Source organism: Psammomys obesus, unplaced genomic scaffold, assembly GCF_907164565.1.
Source record: "Psammomys obesus unplaced genomic scaffold, mPsaObe1.curated_primary_1811, whole genome shotgun sequence".
NCBI lineage: Eukaryota > Metazoa > Chordata > Mammalia > Rodentia > Muridae > Psammomys > Psammomys obesus.
The window spans coordinates 3,670,610-3,681,611 of NW_026585687.1; the positions used below are offsets into that span (position 1 = coordinate 3,670,610).

At 39.0% G+C, this 11,002-nt stretch overlaps 1 pseudogene; it reads right to left on the reverse strand.

Moving 5' to 3' along the window:
• LOC129665482 (60S ribosomal protein L26-like) overlaps positions 1–9,154 on the reverse strand; it is a 69,213-nt pseudogene extending 60,059 nt beyond the window's left edge.
• Positions 9,155–11,002: the final 1,848 nt, after the last annotated feature.

An 11,002-nucleotide genomic window follows, 5' to 3' on the forward strand; every position in this document is an offset into this window, starting at 1 on the left:
AATGGGTGTGGACTTTTGTCAAATGCTTTTTTGTTGTTTAAGGAGATGATCATGGGTTTTTTTTCCTTCTGTTTGATTTTATAGTGGATTACATTGATGGATTTCCATATATTGAACCAACCGTGCGTGCCTGGAATGAAGCCGACTTGGTCATGGTGGATGATATTTTTTATAGCTTCTTGGATTCAGTTTGCAAGTATTTTGTTGAATATTTTTGTGTCAATGTTCATAAGAGAGAAAGGTCTGAAATTCTGTTTTTTTTGTTGTTGTTGTTGTTGTTGTTGGGTCTTTGTGTGGTTTAAGTATGAAAGTTACTGTGGTCTTATAGAAGGAGTGTGGTGATGTTCCTTCCATTTTTATTTCGTGGGATAGTTTGAAGAGTATTGGTGCCAGCTCTTCTTTGAGAGTCTGGTAGAATTCTGCGCTGAAACTATCAGGCCCTGAGCTTTTTGTGGCAGGGAGACTTTTGATAACTGCTTCTATTTCCTTGGAGAATATAGGACTGTTTAATCTATTTACATTTTCTTGGTTTAGCTTTGGTAAATGGACTATATCAAGAAAATTGTCCATTTCATTTAGATTTTCAAATTTTGTGGCATATAGGTTATTTAGTCAGACCTAATGATTGTTTGGATTTCCTCAGTGTCTGTCGTTATGTCTCTCTTTTCATTTCTGATTTTGCCAGTTTGGATAGTTTCTCTTTGCCTTTTAGTTAATTTGGCTAAGGGTTTGTCTATCTTTATTTTCACAAAGAACCAGCTCTTGGTTTCATTGATTATTGAATTGTTTCATTTGTTTTTAATTTATTGATTTCAGCCCTGAGTTTGATTGTTTCCAATCATCTATTCCTCTTGGGTGTGTCTGTTCCGCCCCCCCCCCCCCATAGGGCTTTCAGGTCTGCACTTAGGTTGCTTATATGGGACGTCTCAGACTTCTTTCTGGAGGTACTTAATGCTATATAACTTTCCTCTTATCACTGCTTTCATTGTGTCCCATAAGTTGGGGTATGTTGTGCCTTCATTTTAATTGAAGTTTAGGAAATCTTCACTTTCTTTTTTTTTTCTTCCCTGACCAAGCTGTCATTGAGTAGAGAGTAGTTTAGTTTCCATGCATATGTAGGCTTTTTTTTTCTAATTTCTGTTGTTGTTGAGTTCTAGTTTTAGTCTGTAGTGGTCAGATAGGATACAAGGAATTATTTCAATCTTCTTGTACCTATTGAGGGTTGCTTTCTGTCCGACTATATGGTCGATTTTGGAGAAGGTTCTGTGGGGTGCTGAGAAGCAGGTATACTTTTTTGAGTTGGGGTGAAGAGTTCTGTAAACATCTATTAGGTTCATTTGATTTAGGAACTCTGTAAGTGTCTGTATTTCCCTATTTAGCTTCTGTCTAGATGATCTGTCCCTTGGTGAGAGTGCAGTGTTGAACTATCCCACTATTAAGGTTTTGAGATCAATGTGTGATTTGAACTTTAATGATGTTCCATTTATGAATGCAGGTGCTCTTGTATTTGGGGCATAGATGTTCAGGATTGTGATGTCCTCATGGTGGAAAAATCTTTTGATGCGAATGAAGTGTCCCTCCTCATCTTTCTTGATTAATTTTGGTTGAAAATCTATCTTATTAGATATTAGGATAGCTACTCCAGCTTGTTTTCTGGGTTCATTTACTTGAAAAAATCTTTTTCCAGCCCTTTACTCTGAGGTAGTATCTGTCATTGTTGCAATGGTTTGTTTCTTGGATGCACCAGGATGTTGGATCCTGTTTCTACAACCATTCTGTTAGTGTGTATCTTTTTACTGGAGAGTTGATTTCATTGATGTTAATAGATGATAGTGACCAATGAACATTAGTTCCTTCTATTTGTGGAGTTGGTGGTGAGGGTGTGTTTGTGTGCTTGTTTTCTTTTGATTTTTTGTTGTGAGGTTTTCTGTCCTGTGTTTTCTTGGCTATTGTTGATTTTGTTAGATTGAAGTTTTCCTTCTATTATCTCCTGTAGGCCTGGGTTGTTGTGCAGATATTGTTTAAGTTTAGTTTTGTCATGAAATGCCTTGTTTTCTCCATCTATGTTGATTGAAAGCTTTGCTGGATATAGTAGTTTGTGTTTGACATCTGTGTTCTCTTAGAGTCTGCATGACATCTGCTCAGGCCCTTCTGTCTTTCATGGTTTCTGTTGAGAAGTCTGGTGTGATTCTGATAGGTTTACCTTTGTATGTTACCTTGCCTTTTTCTTTTGCAGCTTTTAATATTTCTCTTTGTTCTGTAGATTTACTGTTTTGACTATGATGTGACTTGAGGAATTTCTTTTTTGGTCTAGTCTATTTGGTGTTCTGTATGCCTTTTGTATGTTTAAGTACATCTTTTTCTTTAAGTTGGGAATATTTTCTTTTTTAAAAAGTCTTTATTAATTACACTTTATTCACTTTGTATCCCCCCTGTGGTTCCCTCCCTCCTCCTGTCCCAATTCCTCCCTTCCTCCACCTTTTGCATCCATGTCCCTCTGCAAGTCCACTGATAGAGGAGGTCTTCTTTTCCTTCCTTCTGATCCTAGTCAATTAGGTCTCATCAGGAATGGCTGCATTATCTTCTTCTGTGGCCTGGTAATGCTGTTTCCCCCTCAGTGGGAGGTAATTAAAGAGCAGGCCAATCAGTTCATGTCAGAGGCAGTCCGTGTTCCTATTACAATGGAACCCACTTGGATACTGAACTGCCATGGGCTACATCTGTGCAGGGGTCTTATGTTATCTCCATGCACAGTCTTGGTTGGAGTATCAGTCTCAGGAAAGACTCATGTGCTCAGATTTTTTGGTTCTTTTGCTCTCCTTGTGGAGTTCCTGTCCTCTGCAGATCTTACTGTTTCCCACTTCTTTCATAAGATAACCTGCACTCTGCCCAAAGGTTGCCCTTAAGTCTCAGCATCTGCATTGATAGTCTGAAGGGCAGAGCCTTTTAGAGGTCCTCTGTGTCAGGCTCCTGACTTGTCCCCTCTTTTCTCCTTCTTCTGATGTCCATCTTCTTTGCTTTTCTGGATAGGGATTAAGCATTTTAGCAAGAGTCCTTCCTCTTGATTAGTTTCCTTAGGTGTACAGATTTTAGTAGGTTTATCTTATATTATATGTCTATATGAGTGAGTATATACCTTGTGCGTCTTTCTGCTTCTGGGATAGCTCATGCAGGATGCTTTTTCCCAGATCCCAGTATTTACCTGCAAATTTCATGATTTCCTTGTTTTTTTTATTGCTGAGTAATATTCCATTGTGTAGATGTACTACAATTTCTGTATCCATTCCTCCACTGGGAAGTATTTTCTTCTATGATTTTCTTGAAACTATTTTGTGTACTTTGGAGCATGTAATCTTCTTTATCATTTATTCTTAGATTTTGTCTGATTTGGGCATGCAGGTGTGTCTCTGGGCTGGCAGCTGAGTGCATGCCTGAGCCTGGGACCTTTTCTAGGAATTGTCTGGGTGACCTGAGGTTAGACCTGATTGCTTCTTTCACTGTGGGATTTCCTTTTGACTGGGAAACCCAGTCTCTGGTGTTGTGGGGCCCACAGTTCTGTCTGAGCACACAGTGTTCAGAGCACACAGGCATGTGGCTCTGGATTGGTGAATGAGTGCCTGTGGAGAACTTGGGAACTCTTCCAGGGTTTAGCTGGGTGACCTGAGATCAGACCTGATTGCTTTCCACATTGTGGGTTTTCCTCTCATTTGGGGAACACAATCACTTGTGTTTTGGGACCCACATTTTGATCTGTTGTTCACTGTGCAGTCACTGCTGCCCTGCTCATCAGACACAGTGTGTTGTTGGCACTGTCATCTTGGATCCCTGGAGCTGTGTTTCTTATGCAGCAAAATGATGGATCCACATCCATTTTGTTAGCCTGTGTCTTTTCATTGGGAAATTGAGTCCACTGATGTTGAAAGATGTTAATGACTAATGATTGTTAATTTCTACTATTTTGATGTTGGTGATGGTAGGGTGTGTGTGTGTGTGTGTGTGTGTGTGTGTGTGAATGTCTGTTTCCCTACTTTTGGTGTGCAGTTATTTATTTCCTGCATGTTCTTGGGTGCAGTTAATCTCCATGGGCTGGAGTTTTTCTCCTAATATCCTCTGTAGAGCTGAATTTGTGCATAGATACTGCTTAAATTTGGTTTTGTCAAGGAATATCTTGTTTTGTCCATTTATGGTTATCAAAGTTTTGCTGGGTATAGTAGTCTTGGCTGACTTCTGTGGTCTCTTAGAGTCTGTATGACGTCTGCCTAGGCCTTTTTTTCTTTTAGTCTCTGTTGAGAAGTCCATTGTAAGTTTTTTTGAAACACATTTTTTAATAATGGATAAGCATTATATGTATATATTGTATGTATATATTCACTATATTTATATATTTTTATATTAATTACAGTTTGTTCACTTTGTATCCCAGCTGCAGCCTCCTCTTTCATTCCCTCCTAATTCTAATAGGTCTTCCCTTATATATTACTTGGCCTTTTTTTCTTTCAACTTTTAATATTTGTTTGTTTTGTACATTTATTGTTTTAATTATTATTTGGCAGGAGGATTTTCTTTTCTGGTCTGTAAGCTTCTTGTATATTTATAAAATCTTGGTTTTGACATTAGAGAAATTTTCTGACTGCATGTATGCCTTCACACCAGAAGAGGGCATGGGCTTTTGTTATAGATGGTTGTGAGTTACCATGTGGTTGGTGGGAATTGAACTCAGGAACTCTAGAAGAGCAGACAGTGCTCTCAACTTCTGAGCCATCTCTCTACCCGTTGAAATTTTCTTCTATGATTTTGTTGAAAATATTTTCTGGGATTTTGATCTGGGAATCTTCTTCTATTTCTACTATTCTTAGATTTGGTCTTTTTATAGTGTCCCAGATTTCCTGGGTGTGTTGTGTCAGGAAATTTTTAGATTTAACATTTTCTTTGTCTAATGTATCAATTTCTTCTCTCATACCTTCTTTTCCTAAGAGTGTCTCTTCCTTCTGTCTCTTGTATTCTGTTGGTCATGCTTATATCTGTAGTTTATATTTGCTTATTTAGGTTTTCCTTCTCCAGGATTTCTTTACTTTGTATTTTCTTTATTGCTTCTATTTCCACTTTCAGGTCTTGAACAGTTTTATTAATTTCTTTCATCTGTTTGGTTATATTTTACTATATTTCTTTAAGGGATATATTCATTGCCTCTTTAAAAAGGTCTTTATCATCTTCATAGGTTGGATTTGATGTCATTTTTGTGCTTCAGCTGTGTTGGAATATCAAGGGCTTGTTGTAGTAGGATAGTTGGGTTGTGCCATATTGCTTGGGTTATTGTTGATCGTGTTCTCACACTGGCTTCTAGTCATCTGGGGTTTGGGGTTGTTATAGGTTTAGGTGCTGATTTTTTAGTTTATCTTTGCTTAAATGGGCATTTTTAAATGTTTTCCCCCTCAGTTTTTATTTCCTCTCAGTCTGAGAGATCTGAGTGCCCTAGTGGTCTGGTTTGTTCAGTGTGTCTTCAGGTTTAGTAAGGTGTCTCTCGTGGTTTTTGTGACCTCTGGGATTTTGAGTGTTAACCTTGCCTCAGCTTCTGTAGTACCACCATGGCCTGGGGTCTCTGGTGCTGTTATGGTCTCCAGGAAACAGGTGGAGTTGTGAGCCAGAAAATGGAGCCCAGGGGATGAAGTGCAGTATAAGGCTGTTGGGTGTGCTTTAGGTAGAACTGGCAGACATAGGGCTTGCTTGGTGTGTGTGTGGGGGGGCGTCTTACCTGGTATTCCTGACTTCCGAGAAAGCAAGTGAAGTTCTGTTGATTTTCTTTTTATCTGGATGACCTATCTATTATGAGAGCAAACTATTGATATAACTCATTATTATTACATTGAAGTTATATGAAGAATATTTATTTTATAAAATTATGTGTGATAATGTTTAGTGCATATATGTTCAAAATTGTTATATCTCCTGGTTGGATTACCTCTTTAACAACTATGAAGAGATTCATATGGCTAATCTTGGTTTGAAATCTTTTTTTTCTCAGATATTAGTATAGTTATACTTGCTTGATTCCTAGTACAATTTACTTAGAATATATTTTCTGTTCTTTATTTAAGGTTATATTTGTGTTTGTCAATGAAATGTGTTTTTTCATAGACAATAAATAAATGGTATCTGTTTTTTTATACAATCTAAAAGTCTATGTTTGGATTGGAAGATTGATACTATTAAAATTCAGAGTTATTAGTCAAAATTATACAGTGATTCCTGTCATTTGTGTTTGTTTTTATGTTTATTACTTTACTAGTTTGGTCCTCATTTGCTTTTCTGCTATTCTAATGCATTTTATTTTGTCCTGTGACCTCATGGGTGCATTTATCTTTATCTTCATGATATAGTAGTCTTACAAATATTTTCTGTAGTACAGGCTTGCTACTTTACTGTGTGTTTATTATAATAAGCATTTACTTCTTCAGTTTTGAAATATAGCTTTGCTGGATATAATGATTTGTCTTAGCAGTTACTGCCTTTCAAGTTTGAATTATAAAATCCCATGCCCTCTTGGCTTGTAGAACTTCTGTTAGGAAACATTTTATTAATATGATCTTTATATGTTGCGTGGTACCTCCCTCACTGCTTTCAGTGCTTTTTGTTCTATATATTTAGTGTTTTACCTGTAACACCAGATAGGGAGGTGGTTTTCTTATGTTTATTTGGTGTTTTATATGCCTCTTATAACTGGATGGCCATCTCTTTCAATGATCAATGCACTCATAAGACCGAGGCAGGGAGTTGACCAGGCTTACGCTAATGTGTGCCCTATGGGAAAGCCTGTTTAAAAGACAGAAGAAGAAAGAGGGACAATCCCTCCATACAATTAGATATTAAGTAAAGGAGCTAGAAAAATGAAGGGATAGATTAAGGTGCAGAATCTCTCTAGATGTTGTCACACAGCTTGGTAGACATTTGGAATCTGTCTCTGTGCTCCCTTAGTTTCTTTCTCCGGTTAGATTTGATCTTGTCTTCCATTCAGAGCAGATCTTATGTGGTATTTTACTTTATATATTATCTGCCTTGTGACAAGAAATGTGATTTTTATCTGGCAGTGGTTGTTATTACTATGGGCAGTTGTTGTATAATGATAGGGCTGGCTGTTGGAAAGTTTTCCGTTGGCATAACTTAGACCCTGGCACCTTTCAGTACTTGCCACTGCTTGTTTCTCTTTTGGGAAGCTAATGAGTTTCACTCCTGTCTCAGACCAGATTTCCATTATATATAATCTCATGTTTCTGTCTCGCGTTTTTTATCACCCTAGCCAGATGAATTCTGTAGGCCACCTCTCACACTATGTCACCTGACCCTTGTCCTGGGTTCTCAGTGTCAGTTTTGCCATGTAGGGAGAGGTTTGCGCCTGGCATCACTTAGCTCCTGGCTCAGCAGGAATTTTTTTTAATTAAATTTTGATTTTTATATTAATTACAGCTTATTCACTTTGTATCTCAGCTGTAGCCCCCTCCCTTATCCCCTCCCATTACAATCCTCCCTCCATCATTTCCTCCCATGCCCCTCTCTTTAAGAACTCTTTTTGTTACTTATACAGTAAACTGCTGAGAAGAGAAGATAGTCCAGTACCTATGTGGTATACTGACTTCAGGATTTCTACCTGGTTGGACTGCCATTATGTACAGGAATGAGACCACTGTTAAATATGTTTTTTAGTATTGACCTTTCCTATTCTTGGTTTTCATCCATCATGCAGCTTTTATCTCTTACTCACACCTTCTTTTTCTCCTTTCTAGATTATTTACTATTGAAAATACAGTGTGTGTTTTCTGAGACTCTCTCTTTGTTTTCGGCCATGGTCCTTACCCTCTGAAGCTGCACTCATTCTATGCTTGGAGCTGAGTGCTCCTTATTTGGAACTGAGCTCCTCAGCAGACTCCCATCCCATGTTCTAATATTTTCTTTCTTTCTTTGTTGCTGAAACGTCAGTATTTTTCTACAGTCAACCACTTCAGAATATGGCTTCTCACCAAGTAACCCCTAGTTTATTTCCTGTTGATTCCAGCCATCTCCTTGCCCGAAGTTTCTTTTAAGCAACATGTAACTGGGTTGTATTACTTTTTTATATTGTTTAGTAACTCTCTGTCCCTTAATTTGAGAGCTCAATCTATTGTCAATTACAGTAACTAATTGTTCATAAAGAACTCTTCACTACATTCATTTTGTAACTCATGTGATGATTAACCTCAATTGTCACTAGATTTGATTGAGAGATTTCTAGATTAGGATCCTTCACAGCACTGGGTGTTTATATTAGGATGTTTCTTTTTACTTTTTATTTTATTTTTTATAATTTGTTCATTTTATATTCTGATTGTAGGCTCCTACTTCAACTCCTGCCAGTCCTACCCTCCCTCCCTCTTCCTCACTATCCCATTCCCTTAGTCCACTGAAAGAGGGAGTTACTACCCTGCCATTTGACCTTAGTTTTTCAAGTCTCATCAGGACTGCCTGGATTATCTTCCTCTGTGGCCTGGCAAAGCTGCATCTCCAGTGGCAAGTGATACAAGAACAGGCAATCAAGTTCACAGCAGAGGCAGCTTCTGCTCCCCTTACTTGGGTATCCACATGAAGACTGAGTTGCCAACTGGCTACACGTGAGCATGGGGGTCAATGTCCTCTCCATGCATGGTCCTTGGTTGGTGCATCAGTCTCTGCAGGACCCCCTGGGCTCAGATTTTTTAGCTTTGTTGGTCTCCTGGTGGAGCTCCTGTCCCCTCCATGTCCTTTTATCCTCTTTCTTCCATCAGACTCTTTGTGCTCTGCCCAAAGTTTGGCTGTGATTCTCAGCATCTGCTTGGATCCCCTGTTGGGTGGAGCCTTTCAGAGGACCTCTATGGTAGGCTCCTATCCTCTTCTCTCTCTTCCACCACTTCTGGTGTCTATTCTATCTGCTCTTCCGAATGAGATTGAAGATGATTAGGTACATCTTTTTAAACTAAAGTTACATATACGAATGTGGAGTTGTGAAAAATTTGGCAACAGTACGAGGCTTCTGAATGTGCACTGTCCTGTGGTGTTTTGGGTATCACTCACCTGTGTTATACTGCACAAGTTCACTGTAGCCTTGATTCCAAACACACAGCACTGCACTTTGTACTACACATGCCATCACACTATGCCAACAGCAGCAACACTGCCTTTCAACACTTTGGCTCAGGTTCAAGACTCTTGTATGCTTTCAATTGTACCGTTAGTTCATATAAAGTTTTCTGTTTTATAGAAATGTAATGGTTTATTTACAGACAGCAAAGGCTTTGGGTGTTTTTCTATGCCATTCTTCAGTACACATGAAATCTGTATGACTATTGCATTGTGTTAAAATGTTTGAATTAAAAAATGCTGTTTGAGTGACTTACTTGAATTTATAAAATATCGTGGGATGAGCTTTGGTTTAGGATTAGGAAAATGTGCTGACTGACTAAGCACTTAATCTCCTTTACTGCCTAGAAAGTGTCAAGCACTCTCTTCCTGCTGGTGAGGCATATGCTGCGAAGTCTGCTTGTCTCGTGAATTCGGATACCCTTTCGTGTTGTTTTAATGCTCCTTCTTCCTTGAGTAGCTTCTCTTTATGTAAAAACCTTTAGGGCCCGATTGCAGTATTACTTGACTGAAGAAAATATGACATGACCTTGGATACTTCTATACCTGGATATTTGTATCCTTTTCTAGGTTTGGGAAATTCTCTATTCTGTTGTCTTTGACAATGATGTTGATTATCCATCTTTGGCAATACTAAATCTTTTTTTTTTTTAATTTTATTTTTTTCTTATCAGTTACATTTTACTAACTCTGTTTCCCAGCTGTATCCCGCTCCCTCATTCCCTCCCAGTCCCACTCTCCCTCCCTCATCTCCACCCTGCCCCTTTCCAAGTCCACTGATGGGGGGACCTCCTCCTCTTTCATCTGACCCTGTTTTATCAGGTATCTTCAGGACTGGCTGCAAAGTTCTCCTCTGTGGCCTAACAGGACTGCTCCTCCCTTGGGGGGTGGGGAGGTCAACGAGCAAGCCATTGAGTTCCTGCTAGAAATAGTCCTTGTTCCTTCACTATGGGAAACCAATTGGTTACCGAGCTACCACGGGCTACATCTGAGCAGAGGTTCTAGGTTATATCCATACATGGTCCTTGGTTGAATGTCAGTCTCAGAAAAGACCCTGTGCCCATATATATTTGGTCCTTGTGGAGCTCCTATCCTTTCCCCATCATACTAACTCCCCTTCTTTCATATGATTCCCTGTACTCTGCCGAAGGTTTGGTTATGAGTCTTAGTATCTTCTTTGAAAACACTGCTAGGTAGAGTCTTCTAGGTAGAGTACTCCATTGTGTAAAATACCACAATTTCTGTATCCATTCCTCCGTTGATGGACATCTGGGTTGTTTCCAGGTTCCGTCTATTACAAATAAAGCTGCTATAAACACAGGAGACAACTTCCTGAACAGAACACCAACAGCACAGGCTCTAAGAGCAACAATCAATAAATGGGACCTCATGAAACGGAAAAGCTTCTGTAAAGCAAAGGACAATGTCATCAAAACAAAACGACTGCCTACAGATTGGGAAAGAATCTTCACTAACCCTTTATCTGACAGAGGGCTAATATCCAGTATATACAAAGAACTAAAGAAGCTGAAAAGCAGGAAACCAAGTAATCCAATTAAAAAATGGGGAACAGAGCTAAACAGAGAATTCTCGACAGAGGAATATCGAATGGCAGAGAAGCACTTAAAGAAATGCTCAACCTCATTAGCCATCAGGGAAATGCAAATCAAAACGACCCTGAGATTTCACCTCACACCCATCAGAATGGCCAAGATGAAAAACTCAAGTGACAACACATGCTGGAGAGGTTGTGGTGAAAGGGGAACCCTCCTCCACTGCTGGTGGGAATGTAAACTGGTACAGCCACTCTGGAAATCTATCTGGCGCTTTCTCAGACAATTAGGAATAGTGCTTCCTC